At 36.0% G+C, this 18,152-nt stretch overlaps 1 long non-coding RNA gene across 3 annotated transcripts; it reads right to left on the bottom strand.

The window, feature by feature from the left end:
• Positions 1-821: 821 nt before the first annotated feature.
• On the bottom strand, positions 822-9,299 carry LOC108642031. 3 transcript variants are annotated; one of them, XR_001922418.1, is made up of 3 exons: positions 9,246-9,299; positions 7,315-7,409; positions 822-846 (listed from the first exon to the last, which is right to left on the bottom strand). It is a non-coding gene; the product is annotated as an uncharacterized LOC108642031 (long non-coding RNA). The 3 variants fall into 3 exon arrangements; XR_001922436.1 differs by lacking the exon at positions 822-846 and adding an exon at positions 1,055-1,090; XR_001922430.1 differs by lacking the exon at positions 822-846 and adding an exon at positions 2,699-2,774.
• Between the last annotated feature and the right edge of the window lie 8,853 nt (positions 9,300-18,152).

Below are 18,152 nucleotides of genomic sequence, written 5' to 3'. Positions count from 1 at the left end.
AGTGCAGATTTAACAAACATTTAGTTATGCTATTTACTTATGGAAGTTGCTAAAGGGAAACCTTCAGAGATGCAGTATGTCCTCTCGTTTCAGTTCCAAGGAACAGGAAGCAACTCATGCACAACAATTATCAGTTTCATAAAGATAATGAATTCATACTGCTTGTAAATAATAATTGTGTACCAAATGCAAAAATATACAGAAGATTAAAATTTTGTAAAAGCACTGACAAGATCACTGAAAGAGAAATATAATTCAGTTTTCTAAGCAACATTTACAAGTTACTCTTTACTTCAATTTCTTTTAGATGAGATAGCAAATAGTAACCTCCCTGAGATAGTTAGGTGTTATGATACATTCATCATGGCTAGGCTTTGCGAATGAAGATTTGGGAAGGGCTCTACCCACGTTTGTTACAAGCATGCTGGTGGCTAAAAAGGCCAATATGAGATAGACACGTGCGACTGCAAAAGGCACAGCAGAAGGACTCCTTAAGTAGTAAATTCTGTGAGACACGATTCTTTCTGTGTTGTCTTTTCTCCTCAAGAGTGATCCTGCGTGCGTTCTCAAAGGAAGCAGCAGCGTTATAGATGGTGTGTCTCCAGACTTCCCGACTGGAGGCCAGAGTAGACCAGTTATGATGATCAATATGGCCAAGACTGAGATGTTGTTTCAGGGAGTCCTTGTATCTTTTCTTCGGGACTCCTCTCATGAGGCAGCCGGTGGCAAGTTCACCATAAAGCAAGATCTTAGGAAGGTGGTGGTTCTTCATCCTGGAGACGTGTCCTGCCCAACGCAGCTGTGTTCTCAGCAACATGGCCTCAATACTTGTGACAGCTGCTTGTTCTAGAACAGATGTATTGGTCACATAATCTCACCAGTGGATGTTTAGGATTGAATGAAGGCAGTATTGATGGAAGCGTTCTAGGAGTCACAGGTGGTGGCGGTAGATGACCCATGATTAGGATCCATATAACAGAGTAGACAGACAATGGCTCTGTAAACACTGATCTTTGTACTTTTCTTCAAGTGTTTATTTCGCCAAACTCTTTTATGGAGTTTTCCAAAAGCACTATATGCCTTTGCTAACCTGTTATGATACATTAGCAGATTACAAAAATAAAATGAGGAAACATCTCATTAATCCTGTAGATTAGTCTGTGTGGAAAACTTCCTCATTGCTCCTGTATTTAGATTACATGTTCATCACTATCCTAATTCTTTGAATGTGTACTGGATACTTTTAACAAGATACATTAAGCACAAAGTTCAAGTAACACTATTTTGGTAAAAGTTCTGAGAAGTGCTTAGAATTTTAACTCAGTTCTACTGTGTTTGTACTACAAAGCCTTAAATCCAGAAACAGCTTCAACACATCTTGACTTTATGCAGCTGGGGGCAAAGGTTTTGTTCTAACCTTCTGTTAGCCTCATTTTGGTACCATATCGTAGTAGATTATGTCAGTCTCGAAGTGTAACCAAAGTGTCATTACACAAGCTAGAAGTCAGCCAGAGTGAAGTGGCACTCTGGCATGCCTCTGCCATCAAGTCTTCATTTATATTTCATTGCCACAAAGCAGATGTTGTAGTCACATCTCTGTCATCAATTCATAATTAAGGGATCCCCTTAGCTGCTAATCTAGAGAAGTTTTATAGCTCCTTTGCACATTTATAATGTGCAGCATATCAGGATAAAGATCATAATGTTTTTCCAAAACAGTGCTTAAACACTTTAAAATGGGCAGTGGATATATTTTCTCTAGTCATTATCTTCTGTCAAAAGATATTATAGTTCTACTACTGTATTGTAATACTATTTTATAATGAATATAATATCTACAACACTCTGCCAATACATATTTTATGAGAAAAGCTCATATATGTAGTTCTTTTGTCCTGTAGAAGCATAAAAAAATCCCCTAGTTCAATATTTTTAATCTGATTCCTGATCAATAAATAAACTGCATTGTATCTCACAATCCTAACAAAAGTAACTGTACTCTGTAACCTCCTTGCAGCAGAAAAAACTTCCTCTTGGAAATACACTAGTCTTATAAAGACAAGGAAATGTTTAATAGGAAATGTAAACATAATCATAAAACTGTGAAAAATATGGGAGTGATTTGTAGCTTGTATGCATGAATAGAAATTTCCCCTTATTCATACAACTGGCAGTATTTCACAGAATATACCTGTCCCGAATTGATGAGGTTTCTCAAGCAAAGTTCCCTATTTGCACCAGTTCTTGTACCAAACCTTCCTCAAACTCTTGACAAATAACTAGCTATAATCTACATGTCTGTTTAGCAGGCTTTTTATTGATGTTCCTTCTGCCTACTTTGACTCACCAACAAAGTTTGTCAAAGCAGTGATTAAATAAGTTACCAACTAGCAGTACATCCATATAGTGAAACTCCTTGTGCTGTGGCTAATTTCATTCATTCACAGTAAATTTATTAATCTGCAGTAATTCCTCATCAAAGTCATCATGGAATTAAAAGTAAGGATAGCTTTGGTGAGATCCAAAAAAATGTTAGGACACCTAACCAATCATGAATTTAACTACACTAATCAAAGTAAATGTTAAAACTAAAGATGTTCACAGAAACATTTCAATTAAAAAAAAGTTTTTTGATTTACTGTACTTCTAGGGTTGCTGTAATTAAAAATTAAGAATAAAGTGGCTAGTAATTACTATACTTACATTATTCCTACCAATGCACTTGAGTAGGTTTCTTTTGACCATGTCCTCTATTCAGCTACCTTCCCTTGTTGCTTTTGATAATATTTAGAGTGGGAAGATGAGAAGAAAACAAAGAAAAATGGAAATCAAGAAAATGAAGACAAGGAGGACTCACATATAATGCCTGATAGTGTTTTCTGACATTTGAGCTTGGCTAGACTTCAAAGCAATGATTTCTCTGTAGAAATAAATATTTGAAAGTCCCATTCCTGCATACACTAAGTCCCTAATGATGGTTACCATAAATTTATTTTATCTGATTTAACTGAGCACTGATCCTGAGTCATATCCCTGGCAAAGGAGGCAAAATTATCTAATTTGTGGCTGCTTTCATTTGTTGCTATTGGTAATTCAATGTAGGCTGAAGCAATCCTGAAAGACTTCTATGTAATTCTCTAAAATCTTGACTAACTTAATGACTGGGGACTTGAGCAACTGCTACAGAGCAACTGTTCTCTCCTTTGTGAGTGCATAAGCCAAACTATAAATGAAAAGCTGAGCTATGAAATTGCATTTTTCTCTCAGAGTAGCCAGAAACGTTAAATGTTCAAGTTCATATAATCATTATGTGTAATTTTAAATACAATAAAGCAGATGGCTCAGAACAGAACAAGCTTCTTTTGGTTGTTGACTTGATAAAAGAAAAATGTCATTGATATTAATGCAGTAAAATTTTAGCTGTGAAATTTGATTCCTTTGTTGCTTTACTACTCCCTGCAATTAGGAAAATATTTCAAAAATTAAACTGTTGTTTTGTAAGCTCTGTTGCATTCCAGCCAGCTGATGTGTACTTCGACTCTATGATTAACAAGTTCTTGTTTTTCTAGAGCACAGATAGCATTATTTTTAGAAAAGTAGTTGCCATTAATAAATGTTCCAGAAATGCTGATTCCAATGTTAGCATTTCTAAAGAGTGGAGATTGTCTTGAGGTAAAACTACCTTTGAACTTTAAACTTGATAGGAAAATTAATAGAAAATATTTTTGCTCGCATTTCATCCTGAAATCTGATTGTTCAGTGTGTTGATATGAAAATTTAGCATCAGCTTCAATTTTTACTTTCCTTTTTTTCAGTTGTGATGTAATCACTGTACAGATCTGTTAGTGGAAAGGCACAAGTTTAGGTTTCTTGTGCTCTCAGAAAGAATGTAACCTTGCAGCTATAGCTGAGCAGTTTCGCTCAGTAATTAAATGTCAGAGAATGGAGGATACAACTGAATATCAGGTATCCTTACTCTATAAAAAAATGGAGACCCTCTCTTATTACCTGATAAGGACTTGAATGGAAATACATACCCTCATCCAAAGATTTCTGAAACAAGTAGCTTTCTTTGGATTCCTCCCCTGCCACTTGATGATGTTTTGTCAATGAAACTGTTCCCTTGTTCCACATGATAAAGACTGATGGATTGCTGTCTTTCACTTACTGAGAAAAGGCCTTAAAAAAAGGCCATAAGCAGTTTGGTTTTTTGTTTGTTTGGTTGCAGTTTGTTTTGCTTTGTTTGTTTGTTTGTTTGTTTTGAGATGCATGTATTTCTGTGAGGGGAATGACTGAATTTTAAGTTATTTAGATAATCATGATCGCACATAAGACTTAAAGTCCTTTGCAGTTTATGGAATATTTCTATTACCATTTCATAATTAAGAGAAAAGGGAGTGGGGTGATTTACTGAAGGTTACTCTGAAACTTAGTGGTACTCGTGCAAAAACAATCCAAGGTGTGCAGATTCTCTAGATCACACTAAGTGAAAAGCAATGCGAGTTGAGAATACCTTGTTTGTTTGGTTTTTGTTTGTTTTTTTTGTTTGTTTTTTTTTCCACTGAGAAATATGTGTGCTATTAGAAATACTATATACAAATCTGATACCTTCACAGAGGAGTTTAAACTCTGCATGGACTACATGAAGAGAAAATGATAGAGAAACTAAGAGCAATCAGCCTATTTGATTTTATGTCAGTTCCCCAGATAGCTATTTAGAAAGATTGAGACATATATAGACATACAAATCTCTCTTTCCTAAGAGAATGTAATTGAGGAGAGTATCAATATATCATAAACAACTAAATAGACAGCCTATTTGTGGTAGCTTTCAGTCATCACTTTCTTAAGAAAAGAACTAGGTTCAACAGGCCAGCTGAAAGCATCCCGTCTCAGGGGAGAAAGCTGAGGCAACACAATGGATGAGAGCAAGTAAATAGATATATAAGAAAGAATGAAAACAGGAAGTTTCACTGTGTGGAAATGTGATGTGTTTTCCCTTCTCTTCAAACATAAAGGGACAACAGAACTCTGCTTTATTTCTGGGAATGTCAGTGAGTTTATCTTTGTGTTTGACAGCCAAATCAGTACAATCCTTTTTATTACTTTACATCAACATACTCCTTGAGGAAGAACCTCTGCTCTATTAGATCACTCAGGAATGCAGCAATGGGAATAAATGCACCATAAAGCTCAGCCATGTCCTGCTTTAGATCCACAGGGTCTCTCTGCAGCTCTCACCCAGCAGCAGATATGAGAAAGCTTGACTCCTCTAGAGCCCACACAAGGTGGACAAAGATTACCAGATGAGCAGCTGTTTTTCATGAGATCTATTTATACGAGAACATTTTTCTCCTTTCACCCTTCCACCCCTGCCTCACCAATTCCACCTCAGGCAGCTTTTTCTGTATTTCAGGGCTATTCACTTTGGTTTTCTTCCTTCAGAAGATTAGAATGGACTGCTGCTGACAAGTGAATCCTTTGCAGATCTTCTGCAAAGTGTGGGTGCTGTAGTTATTTTACCATTGCTAGTCCATAGGGCTGTTCCCAACTGAGCCAGCAACAATCAGGTCAGTCTCTTGTTTTCAGTGCTGATTGTGGTAGAGTAGTCAAAGAGGGCTGCTGGGGAGTTCTGGATAATGAGAACCTGAGTGCTTGGTAATAGTGTAGGATTGGGATCCTACATGTGCAGTAACATATATATGGGAGATTATTGTAGCTATGGCTGGCAGCCATCCATTATGGTGGCTTGCAACTTGCTGCTGAGAAATTGAAATGTTAAGAATTTCTGATTAAATATGAAATATAATTAAATTTCTTCACAATATAGAGTGGATCACTCTTACTAGACATGCTGGTGCTATTGGAACACCAGTTTTCTAAGAATATGTTAGGCTAGTTTTATGGCCTGTGTCTGTATCACAGAGACATAGAAACAAGGCAAGAACCAAGATGTGTTTTTTCTGCAAATATTTCATGAAAATGTAGTTCTGTTTCACAGCTTTATACATAGGTTGTCAGAGTGATAGAGAATCAGGTGAGAATGCTGCTGAGGCTTGTGGTGACAACAAAGAGAAGCAACAATTAAGGGACTTTTTACTCAATAATGAAGGAGGTGAGCTAAAATAGAAACTCAGGACTTGTGGATTAAATGTGTTAGAGTTACTCAGTTATTATTAATCTATGTCTTTGAAAGCTGAGAGATCATCTTACATTTATATTAAAGGGTTTGTTACACTATATTTAAAAAGTCATGCTGTGTAATTGTGAAGGGAAGTAACTAGAAGAAAATCACTCATAAAAGAGTATTTCTGAAAATAAACCTGTAATGGGCACAGAAAGAAATTCTGTCTATTTAATGAGGGGGAAAGAGCAGGGTGGGGGAACAGACTCCTAAAATGAGAGTTAATAAGTGAAGTTATACAATGAACTGATTTTTATGGCTCAATCATAAACCTTTGAAGGCAAGGGTTTATAAAGAAAGTGCTGACACTCAAACACTGTATAACATTCTGTAATGGCACCAGATTTCTGGGGTTTCTTTATAAATATATATATTTTTAATAACTAAACCTTTTTGAAAAGAAATAGTATAGATTATAGTAAGAACTACTGATGGAGAAAGGTAGCTTTTTCTTTGCTCCAGTATAATAGGTGTCAGTACTAAAGATTATTGACTTTGTAGCAGCATACTGTAAGTAATCATAGTAAAATTCTTGACCTTCTGCTGTTCAGTTAAAACCTTCAAATTGAATTACACTTTCAAAAATACCCTTTTTAAAATAAAAGCTACTTACTCAGTTACTTTAAATAATTCTGCTGACTATCGATTTTTTCTCATTATGTTCACGTTCTTTCCTTCACTCACAAAAAATTACTTTTCACTTCAGCAGTGAAATATCCATAAGTACTACATTTCTTAGAGATGAGTTTATGTGCTTTTAGATAACCATAATAATTCCATCCATGCACCAAACTTGTAATATTACTTATAGTTGTAAATCCATGATTTTGAGCCAGATGTTACATGCACAAAAACACTAATTTATTATTATGAAACTGATCTGATCTTCTCTCCCTTGAAAAAAAATCTTTCTGATAGGTAAGGATTTTAAGATATAATATCACTTTCAACAACTGTTTTGTGTTTTTTTTTTGGTTTGGTTTGGTTTTTTTGTTGTGTTTTGGTTTTTGGTTTTTGGTTTTTTTTTCAATGTTGCACATTTTTATCTATTGTTATTCTATTATTGTTAAGTTATAATTTAAAAAAACTCACAGTCTATTATGAATAACAACAGGTAAACTTGTTCTCACCTGCAAAGTTAAACCTGGGAACTGTTGCAGAAGCTCCAATCCAGTAACTCCTGATTCTTGACAGCCTAAAGCCTTCCTACGAGTAATATGGGAAGCTGTGCAGAAATAAAGAATCATTATCATCCCTTCATCAGCCCTTGCCATCCTTCTACAGTAATGGCTGATTACATCCAGCTTAAGATGAGCATATAATAACTTTTTTAAAAGCAAGATGGCTCCTTTTAAAGAAGGAACTGGATACCAGCATTCACTGAAAATGCTAAAAGTAAAAGCATTGTACATTTTTAAAATTACCTATTTGCATTTCTCTCTAAAACCTAATGTCATAAAATGGTGCAGGTAAAGCACATTTTTACTTTCTTGCCTGTATCTGCTTAACTAATGCAATGACTATGTGAGTTTTAGGGGACTGGAACTTCTACTCCAACTACTGGAGGCCGTGCTATTTCAAGGACCTGATATCATCAATTCCAGACTGTAAGTACCATCAGTCTTTACAGACAAGGCTGTTAAAGGTCTCATGTCATATGACTTCAGGGGCATTTGTGTGCTAGACTGAACATAAATGATTTAAACATAATCCTTTTGTGCTGATGCATTTTTTTAAGCTATATGATCATGTGGTACAGCATCTAGAAGATGGAAAAAGAATGTTTAATAAAAATTAAGGGTTATCTTCTACTGACAGTAAGTATTGGTAGATTAAGCACTGTTGGTTAAAACAACAGATTTAGAGTAGTAAAACAAGGTTTACCAAGAGAACATGTATTCTAACAACTGTGGCTGTCTTTGAACCAGCAACCTCTTTGAAATTGTCTTCTCTGGAGCTAAGAAGAGGAAACAAGAGAGAATGAGTAAATTCTCTAATATGGTGTCAAGTTTGAAAAATTTTTTTATGGTCTGTAACTGTCTCTAAATGTCTTTTTGGACAAAAGAGGTTTGCATATATCTGTATAAACATATGTTTTCCCTTATTTTTTTCTGTGAAAGAGCCGTGAATGTTTATTCCCCTAAGAATTTTCACATACATAGAAAATTTTACTTTATTTGTTTTTCTCTCTTGAAATTTCCAACTGCTGCTTCCACAAATCTTATGAAAAGATATCTAGCATGGTTGCAAAGCCCCCCAGGGTGGTTTCTAATTTTTCTGTGTTTATTTCATCAAAACATTTTTGCATTTGATTTTTTTTTTAACCCAGTTTTAAGGTTAAAAAAGTTTACTTTTAGTATTAAATGTCTAGTCTAGATTCACATTTCTATTTCCAAATCAAATACATAGGCATGAGTTTCAAATTGAAGTATCATTGCAACATTCTGTCCTTATTTAAGCCACAAGATATTTTGGGCTGATGTGTTGTTACCTGAGAGAAAATAAAGACATTTGGTGGTTAATAAGGTGAAGTACACAATTGATTTGATTCAGCTCCTGCAATGTCAGCTTATTCTGTAGGATATATTGAAGTTTTCCACAGATATAGAAAATTGTCTAGGAAGAGAAATAGACAAGGCCAAAATCTTCTCCTGCTTTTAAAGACTGGTCTAAGACAAGTGGCACTCAAAAAAAAAGAAACCATAAGTTGAAGGTAAAAACAAATCCAAGTGGCTTGTAACAAAAACAGTACAGTTCAAGATGAATTTGTAATGTATCAGTCATAATGTCTTTGGCCCTTGTTATCTCTGTGCTATTTTTATATCCTTGTAGAAGAAGACTACTCCACTATCTCATAATATGGAGTAGAGAAGATTAACATATGGCACAAGGGTGGCTGTGGAAATTGTAACCTTTGAAATGGTTTTTCTAAGGCATGTCACATCAGATTGGCCAATTTGTCTTAAGAAGGTCTTGGCTCTGTTAAGAAGCAAACTAGGTTATGTTGAGAAACAGGCCATGCTTTGTGTTATAGTTTTAATAAGTGCTAAAATATACTTACCAATTAGGAAATTTTAGCTCCTTATCGTGTCTGAAATCCTTTTTAAGGTAGCAGGGTGATGAATGATGAGGGGATTATTTGGCTGTTTTCTACAAAACTGAAATTTTCTTTAGTATTGCAGCTCTAGATAATTTTTTGTCACCACTGATCTCTTTCCTCACTCAGAACACTCTCTTGTGAGTACTTTCTTTCTGGTTGTGTCAAGCAAGCAGGAGCCAAACAAAAGCCACAAGCTTAAATCTGTAGCATGTCAAAATGAGAAACAAGATTAAGTGTTTGGTGCAGATATGAGGGAGAATAAAGACACATATTTTAAGATTCATGCATATCATAACCTCTATGCAAAAATGTACATTAAATGTGTTTTAGAGCTGTAGCTAGCCATATCAAAGTATCTGTTCAAGTTAGACTGATAAAGTGTTTTAAGTGCCTGGCATCACTGAAGTCTGCTTTTGACAGAGTATGAGATTTAAAGACTGCTTTTCTTAATGATTTTTGTGAGGGTAAGTCCTACATTTTTCTTAGAAACAGACTTTCTGGTCAGTATTTATTCTCTTTTTATTCTACTGTCCAAATGTTTTCCCTCTTGATGGAAGTTTTGATTGCATTTGTGCTCACTCTACTGTTCTGTCATGATAAGTGGAATTAGTGGCTGTTTTACACTGCTGTAGTTCAAACAATTATATTCTGTGAGCTGTGGGTGTTAGTAGAAAGCCAAGAGTAAAGAAGTGGCTCAGGCTGGGCAATTAAAGTATAACAAACTATGAAATTTATACCACTTTTAGCTAGTGAAGCAGGATTTCCTGTCAAGATTTTTATACAGAAAAAAAATTAAAATAACACATTTAGCTTATGATTAAATGGTTTTAGAAAATTTATGAAAGATGAAGACACTTAATTCACCTTGTTACTGAAAATTGGCAGATCTCCTATTTTGAAAAAAATCTCTTGGATCATTATATTAAAATCATGTTGCCTATATTAGGCAAGTTGTCAACTTAACAGAGGCTCCTTGCTTCATTATTGTTTCTTCTTTATTATAACAATAGACTTTAAAGTGTTGAAAATGAGCCAATGTTAAGGTCTAATTTCCTTTTAGTGGTATACTGAAGTAACAAAAGCATTTTGATCTAGGTTAAAAGTTTCTCTCCAGACTAAAATCATGTTAATTTCTTTTTTCAATGTAGCTTCAATCTTTATAAAAAACTATCTATTAGCTGTATGATTACATAAAACCAAAACCAAACCAAAACCCCAAACCCCACAAAGATAGCCAAATTCAACCCTTGCTACTCCCAGAAAAACTTGCCCTCGGTGCTCAGAAGACACAGCAAAATCATTTATTCAGCTTGATCATGAACAGTAGCCTGGATTTGTCCTGTGAGCAAAATTTAAACAAGTATACATGAGTGCAATTCCTTCACACCCTGCACCCAGCTTGATTGTTCCCTCTAACCACACCACCCCTTGTGATGTTTGCTGCACAATAATGCTCACCACCAGGTATTATGTAGTATCCAGATGAAATCTACATTTAGCAAAAAAATGCTGAACACATAGGAAGAGGCTTTTCTCCTTCAGTCTTAAAAGTACTGGACCAAATCCTTCTCCCAGCTGTACTGTGTGAGCAGCATTCATATGATGAAGTGAATATCTGAGCATAGTTACTTGATAATGTCTTTGAACAGGACATAATGGGAAAAAGAAACTATTTGGAATAAATAAGTCTTGAAAGGGCAGAGGATCGATTAATAATTCTTTTAAATTCTTTTAAATCTTCACACATAAATGCATATAAAGCAATGCATTTGGGGCTTTTATATTGCTAATGGCTTGTTTTATTTAACTGTTTTCAACACCAAGTTCTAAAGCAGTAATTAAATTTATAAGCCAAATTCAGTCATTAGCTGAATGCAGGAACCACTTCCAAATTTAGGGCCAGTACAAGGGCTTTTCTGTGTTTCTATAAGTGTTGGATTATGAATTCAACCTCTGTATTACAATAATATTCTGAGGACTGATTTTTGTCAAAAAAATATTTTATATATGTAGTATTTATGTATATAACACCATGGCATTTCATTAGACTTGTAGCCAGTACATAATTAAGGTGTCTGGTTGATTGAGAAGAGTACTGAACTTCTGGAAAAGCCAGTTTTCCATTCAACCATACTTAAGCCTCCTCAATACATTGAAGATGTGGTTTGATGATTGTAAGCAACCTTAAAGTGTAATTGTCTCTTCTTCCCCAGTGATAAACTTTGAAATACCTTGCCATGAGAACAGAAACTGATGTAACTTTCAGAAATGTTTCCTGGAAATTGCTTTATTTTTGATTCTAACTAAAAGACAAGAGGCTAAAAGAGTTTCCAAACACCTTTGAAAACATGTTGGAAGTGACATTCATGCCACGTTATCGAATATAAAAGCAATACAATGTGATCCAGTTGTGACTGAGTAGTCAACCAGAAAGGTGGAAGAAGCCAGAGGTAAGTACTGGAATTGTCTGAAAATCAAGGGGTATTTTATGTATAAATGCAATCACCCAGGAGGCAGGGGAGAAGGAAAGCATGGATCGTTTGTGCAAAGTGATGACCTATGATGAGGAACAGGATGTTTGCTCCCAAGTTTGCTTGTGAACTATAGGCCAGAAACAGTGAAAAGATACAAAGTATTCATATGCAACCAACAACATTTACCCTAGTCAATGTCATGTTAAAATTAATATTTTTTTTATTAATTGAATTGTAGGAAATTCGCAATTAGTGTACTCATGTTAAGTTTAATACTATTTTGTTATTACAGGCTATATAAATCATATTTATACCGCCACTTCAGTAGGTTTCTGAACCTACTGACTCTCCTCTGCTGAGGAGAGTCTTGCAGACTTTTATTTATATGTATGCATATATGGAGAGAGAAAGAAAGAGCACATGCTTGTCACTGGGAACAGTTCTTTTAAGAGATGTTAAACAAAAACTTGGCAAGTAACTTATATGTGCTAGACAGTTATGTCTCTGCAGATTGTGGAATGGCTCCCAAGCTCAGGTCTCATCATGTCCCACTCTGCTTCTCAAATTGTATCTCCTATTTCTTGAGTTTGTGAAAGCTCTGTGAGTTTCTGCTCACACGCTACAAAAAGCTTTGTGAAAAATCAAGCAGAAGCTAATATTATGTATTCTCTCTTTGGCTTTGGATTTGCCTCCCCAGGAGTGGTTAGCCTTGGGGTCTTGAGTTACATTGACATATAATGAATGATGCTAAGCTTTTTATTCAAGATGTATCCATTTGGGGGCAGAAGCTGTAGATGATGTCCCTTATCTAATCACTGTCTTGTTTTGCAACAAGAAAGCACTAAAACTTAGTGAAATTGTAAAATGTACTCTGTGAATATATGCACTCTAGATTTCCCTATAAGCTTCATTTTTAAAGGATTTATCACAAACATGTAGGGTGATATTGCCTTGGGTATTGATGTAACTTTCTGAAGTGATGGACAATAGAGCTAAACGGAAAATGCAGATCTTTATTGTTAAGAAGTCTGTGTTTTAGTTAGATTTAGTTAGATTTTTTTGTTTTGTTTTGTTTTTTTTAATTACAAATCTGAACAAAAGGTCAGTTCACACATTGTCTTCCATAGGGTTTCCTGATATTTTAACAACTGATGTGGAACTTTTTAGCTTGCTGGAAATACCTGCAGTGAATGACAATGGCTTGCGCCCTAAGCTGCAAGGCTACCTGGGCTGCCTGAGAGCACCAGGAACCAATTAACCCAGGAGCTGGGCACCTAAAACAAGCTGACATCTAGGGCTTGCTTTGGAATTTCTTAGACGCTGACAATTGAGTTGTTCGGAATTTACTGCTTAAAGGGCACTCAGTCACCAGCTCTGAAGCCCAGTTAATTAATTCCTGTCGGAAGAGCTTTACCCTGGATGCCTAATGTCTAGTTATACTGACCTTTAAAATAACATTGCAGCTGAGATATCTACCTAATAATAGCACCCTGTGTCCTGCACACCAGCTTTCAGAAATAGGCACAGCAGGCTTCTCATACTCTTTTCCTTTTGTCCAAGATTGTCATACTTCTTGCCCTGCTTTTATTCAAAACTTTTCATCTAGCCATAGTGCAGACACAGCTATGGCTGAGATCACTTACGCTTTTCATGTTGCCTGTGGCCTCTTGCAGACATAGTCAATACCTGCTCCAAGGACTTCCCTGTGCTTGTAATTGCATTGTCATCTGTAAAAAGTTTTTTCTGGCTGAAGTGAATTTCTCACTGCTCACAAGATTTTCACCTGTTATAGCAGTATATAGCTCTAGTCTCATAAAACTGATTCACAAGGCATGCCTATAATCAGATCTGTAATGTCTGATTTGTTTTTAGCTTTCAGTACAGACCATTTGTAAGACACAAACATGAGGTTTGGTTTTAAGAGCAGATTGTCCAAACACTTCCTCTCTACATTTGTCAGACACTGGTATCCCACTAGATAGCCAGGTAGCAGGGAAGCAGAGGAGCAGCAGCAAGTCCCTCAGCACCTCACTCACAAACAAGCTGCCACAAAACTGGCATTATCCAGGTTTTCAATATCTGCAACTACTCAGGCATTAAAACCTCTCACAAGGCAGCTTCCTGTGCCCTGGGTTTCAGAGTTTGCCTCTGTGCAGGCTGCTACTACTCACACAGCTAACAAGCCAAATGGTATGCCTGAGAACTCCGAGACAGTGCAGGTCAGTTCTTCAGCAGCATCCTACTGCCACTCCTGTTTGACAGGGTGGGAAGCACAGGAAGACGTGTCTCCCTGAACACACCATAAAACAAGTTGTTGGGAACCTGGGAAGTCAAGGAGCTCCACTTTTAGGGAGTGGTTTCTAGCACGGGTAGGTTGGTGACCGGCAAGAACTCAGTCAGCATTGCCTCAAAAATTGGAAATCAGTTGGTTCCGGCTTTGTTGAATCAGCATTTCCAGAGGAAAGCTGTTATGTCAGAAGATTTTCCACCCAATATAATGAGCAGAACAGTGAAAGCAGCACACATTGTAGGAGGAGATTTTGAAAATATCATTGACTAAGTATTAATTTTCTATTGTAACATATTGAGTATTGATGGCATGTTTCAAGAGCAGAATGATGCCCAAATGCTCAATTGTCTTTGGAAAGTTACATTTTTTTCTCTGACTAGCCCAACCTGAATGTCTGGTACTGATGTTGCATACCTAAGATTGCCCTTTGGAAAATAGTCCCCACATGTGGTTTGTACAAGTTTTACTACAATTTAAAGGTCACTCCTTTTTTATTTTTCCCCTCCTTTTTTTCCTGCAACACTTTTATATTATTGAATTATAATATTTTAGGAAAATAATTTTATATTGTTCTAGTTTATATGCATGCAGTAGAGTAAAATCACCACTTGAAAATACAATTTGACTTTTCTTGAGGCATAAATCTGACACTGTCCTTCAGAAAATGTGGACTTTCTTCAAAGGTACTACAGTCGTCTGTCTGAACTAAACAAAATAGAGAGATATAGATATTTTTAAAACACGCTTTACAACTAAACAAGCAGAGTGCACTTCAAAATCCAATGACATTAGAAATGTCATTTCACAGTTTCAACCAGGACAATAATTGTTTCTTAAAAAAATGGAGACAAAAAGCAGAAAATAGGAACACTTTTTCATCTGAAAAGAAAAAAAGAAAGTGACATATTTTGTTTGTGTTCGAATTTGCAGGCAGTCTTCCTGGCACATGCACATAAATGGTGAAAAAGGAATAGAAATAAAAGAATCCAGCAAAATGTGGCTTTGCCACTGGCTTTGCCAGTTGTGTTTTACCCTACTGTATCATGATAATATATAGCTAAAACTAAAAAAAATTGCTAGTGCTAAAATTCAGAGAACAGGGGTGACAAGAGGAATGTATTGTCTGTTTTAAGTGTTGACCTTCTCAGTCCCATCAGCATTTTACCTGTTCTTAATGTCTGTCTTCACATGAAGATGTTTTTAGTTATGACAAAAAAATTCCTTGCAGTCCTTTATAAAATTTTTTCTTAAAGTCTATTATTCTATGAATGGAAACTCTGCTTTTTTCAGAGTGTGAAAGTTGTCACATAATTTTAAATCTAGGTATAATTACTATCCCAAATCCTAACCCCACTTACAACTTTGGTTTTATTGTTATAGTAGATTTAGGGATACTTACCACAAAGCTCAGATAGCAGCTCATGCTTTGGGAAGAGAGTGCTTTAAGGAATGAAAAAGATTAAAGGAAGTGTTCAAATGCACCTCTGTGTGGGGGGTAAAGCGATTCATGCTACATTATCAGTCATCTTCCATGCTGCACATTATTAGAAATATGGTAGAGAAAGTAATTTGTCTTAAATTCCTAATATTTTAATTTACTGTCCATGTAATATAGGTAGCTCAGAGACAGACTGTTATGGTACAAATATGCTGATATTTCTTTCTATGTTAAAGAAACATAAATCTTAATTTTCAGGGAAATCATGTTTTTACCAGAAATTTGTCCCTATGGGCTAAGTACTGTCACAAATATGAAGAGTAGTCTCATTGCACCAAAGAATGAATTCTCAACTATTTCACAGGGCTGTGAAAAAAATGCAAGAGCTCTTGAACTGGATCAAAACAATGGTGTCTAATATAATTTATTTGCAATCATTCCATCTCTACATGTTTCAGAATTAAAACAGCACTCTCAATTTCAGTCATTTATTCAAGCATTGTTGAGAGAGCACTCATTAAAAATGAAAAGTAGGCAAAAATTTTAACGAGCTCTTTCTGTTGTTTTATGAGCTATGTGAGTCAGTCAGCTATACAGCATATGTAGGGCACAATTTTTACAGTGCACATGGCACTAAATTGTTCAGCTGTACAACACCTCTAGACAGCACAGAACTTGGCAAGAGGCCAAAGCATCTAAAGGGGTTTATGTGGGTGCTAACCTCCTAAAATGAAAATTGCTCACTAATGCCTCCATTTGGGAGATGTCTGCCTTTCTGACCTGGAATTTGCAAGAGCCCTGGTATGCTCTACGTACATGTTCAGAACTGCTCAGGAAGAATTATCCAAAACCTGACCAGAGAAGGACTGCAGTCCCTTGAAAAAAAACAATCTAGTAAGTGTTTTCCAAAACAAATGGATGCACCAGCAACTGTCACACAGTCTGTGACTGATGCAGTGTTGCTGGTATGGTCCCACATGCTGTGCGTGACTGGTGAAGCTGCAGGGTACCGGAGAGCTGCACTGCAGCATCTCCTCAGTCAGAAGGAATTCAGCAGCCACTCAGCATGGAGCAGTCATGGCGTTACCCCTTCTGGAAAAAGAGAAGAAAACAGTGTCTGTAGACCTTCACTCTAAAGAATAGGATCTAGCCTGCATTCAAAATGGACACAGTCTCCATACTTGAAGGTACGGAAGGAAGTTAGATATACACGAGTTCATTAGTTTGCTCCAGACTATTTTCTCCTTGTAGCTAATGCATCAGGATTATTCTCAGCAGGTGGCTAATTTCTTTCCATGCTGCCTATAGGAAGCCAAGAAAGTCTTTGAGTTCTCTGGATTAGAATCAACTAGCACATTTTCAGTTTCATATGTGTGATCTATGCTTCAGACGTATAGTTTTGCTTAAGGTAAGAGGGTTTTTTTTGAAGACAGAATCTGAAGAGGCTGGTGAAATAAATGCAAAGCAACCACTTGAATTACATGTGATGCTGTATATGTCTTTCAAAGGCTTGTAGAGAACACCAGTGCTGAGGTTATCAGTCTACTGTTTCCACCCACTGAGAGCATCTTTAAATTCTGGTGACAGAAAGTGAAATAGATACTGCAATTTCTCTAAGGCTAGTGCTTCTGAAAAAAGCCACTAAACTACCAAGAAATAAAAGAATTTTATAAGATAGCTAATGTCTCATGCTTTGCATGCTGTACAATCGGACAGGTGTTTTGTGAAAAACCCCCAGGGAATGTCTGCAGTGATGTAAACAGGAAGGAGTTTTCATTTCATGAATCACTAGATTGTCAGTGATGCATTATACCTTGTCACAGATGTTATGGAGCAAAAATGAGGTATTGCCCTGAATTTTACACTGCTGTGACTAGAAAATTAGAACCTGGGGATTTAGCTGTAATCATCAATGGCAATTTTGTTAACTACAATTATTACTACGAGCATTTTCGAGACACTTTGTTTATAGCTTTTGTAACTAGGTATAGCGATTAATGCTTTAACATCTTCTCAATGATAACTACTCTCTTCTTTCAAAGACAAAATATGATAGCACTGAATATCAAGCAATTGCTTTATTTGCAAAATAATTACAGTAACATATTACTACAAAGAAAGATTTGTGAGTTAGTCTCTGAATACTAATAGATAAAATAGCTCTTAAATATACGCTGTGTGTAGTAGTAGGTATACTAGACAGTTGGACATTTCTTTATTAGTGACACTATGAGGCAGAGAGCAGTTTTGTACCTTTCATCATGCTCAATGAGACATGCCAGTAGAAACTGGTGGAGAAAGTTGAGATAGCCAAGATAATGACATATCCTTACCCTTCTTAGCTCAGAAGAGCAGAAGACTAGAGGAATGCTGATGTAATGTGTACAAAATAGCATTCTTCAACAGTTTTAAATACTGATGTATTTAAATATAGAAAGAGTGTTGCATTGTTGGTGTTTAGGTTTTTTCTCCATCTTGGTTGAGAGATATCTCAGTGGCAGAATTACTTGTGCAAGCTTTGAGGAAACTGTAGTAGACTTAAAAAAAAATTATGTTCGTGGCCTTTTAAAGTTCATTTTGGTTTGGAATTCTTTTATTCCCTCCCAAAAGTCTTTCACTGAAGCCAATGTGTCAGCCTGATGTTCACAAGTTGGTATGCTACCTTG

Source organism: Manacus vitellinus, unplaced genomic scaffold (genome assembly GCF_001715985.3).
Source record: "Manacus vitellinus isolate BGI_N305 unplaced genomic scaffold, ASM171598v3 scaffold_0_pilon, whole genome shotgun sequence".
NCBI classification, from domain to species: Eukaryota; Metazoa; Chordata; class Aves; order Passeriformes; family Pipridae; genus Manacus; species Manacus vitellinus.
The sequence above is the reverse complement of the archived record's forward strand: the minus strand, read 5'-3'. Positions and strand labels throughout refer to the sequence as shown.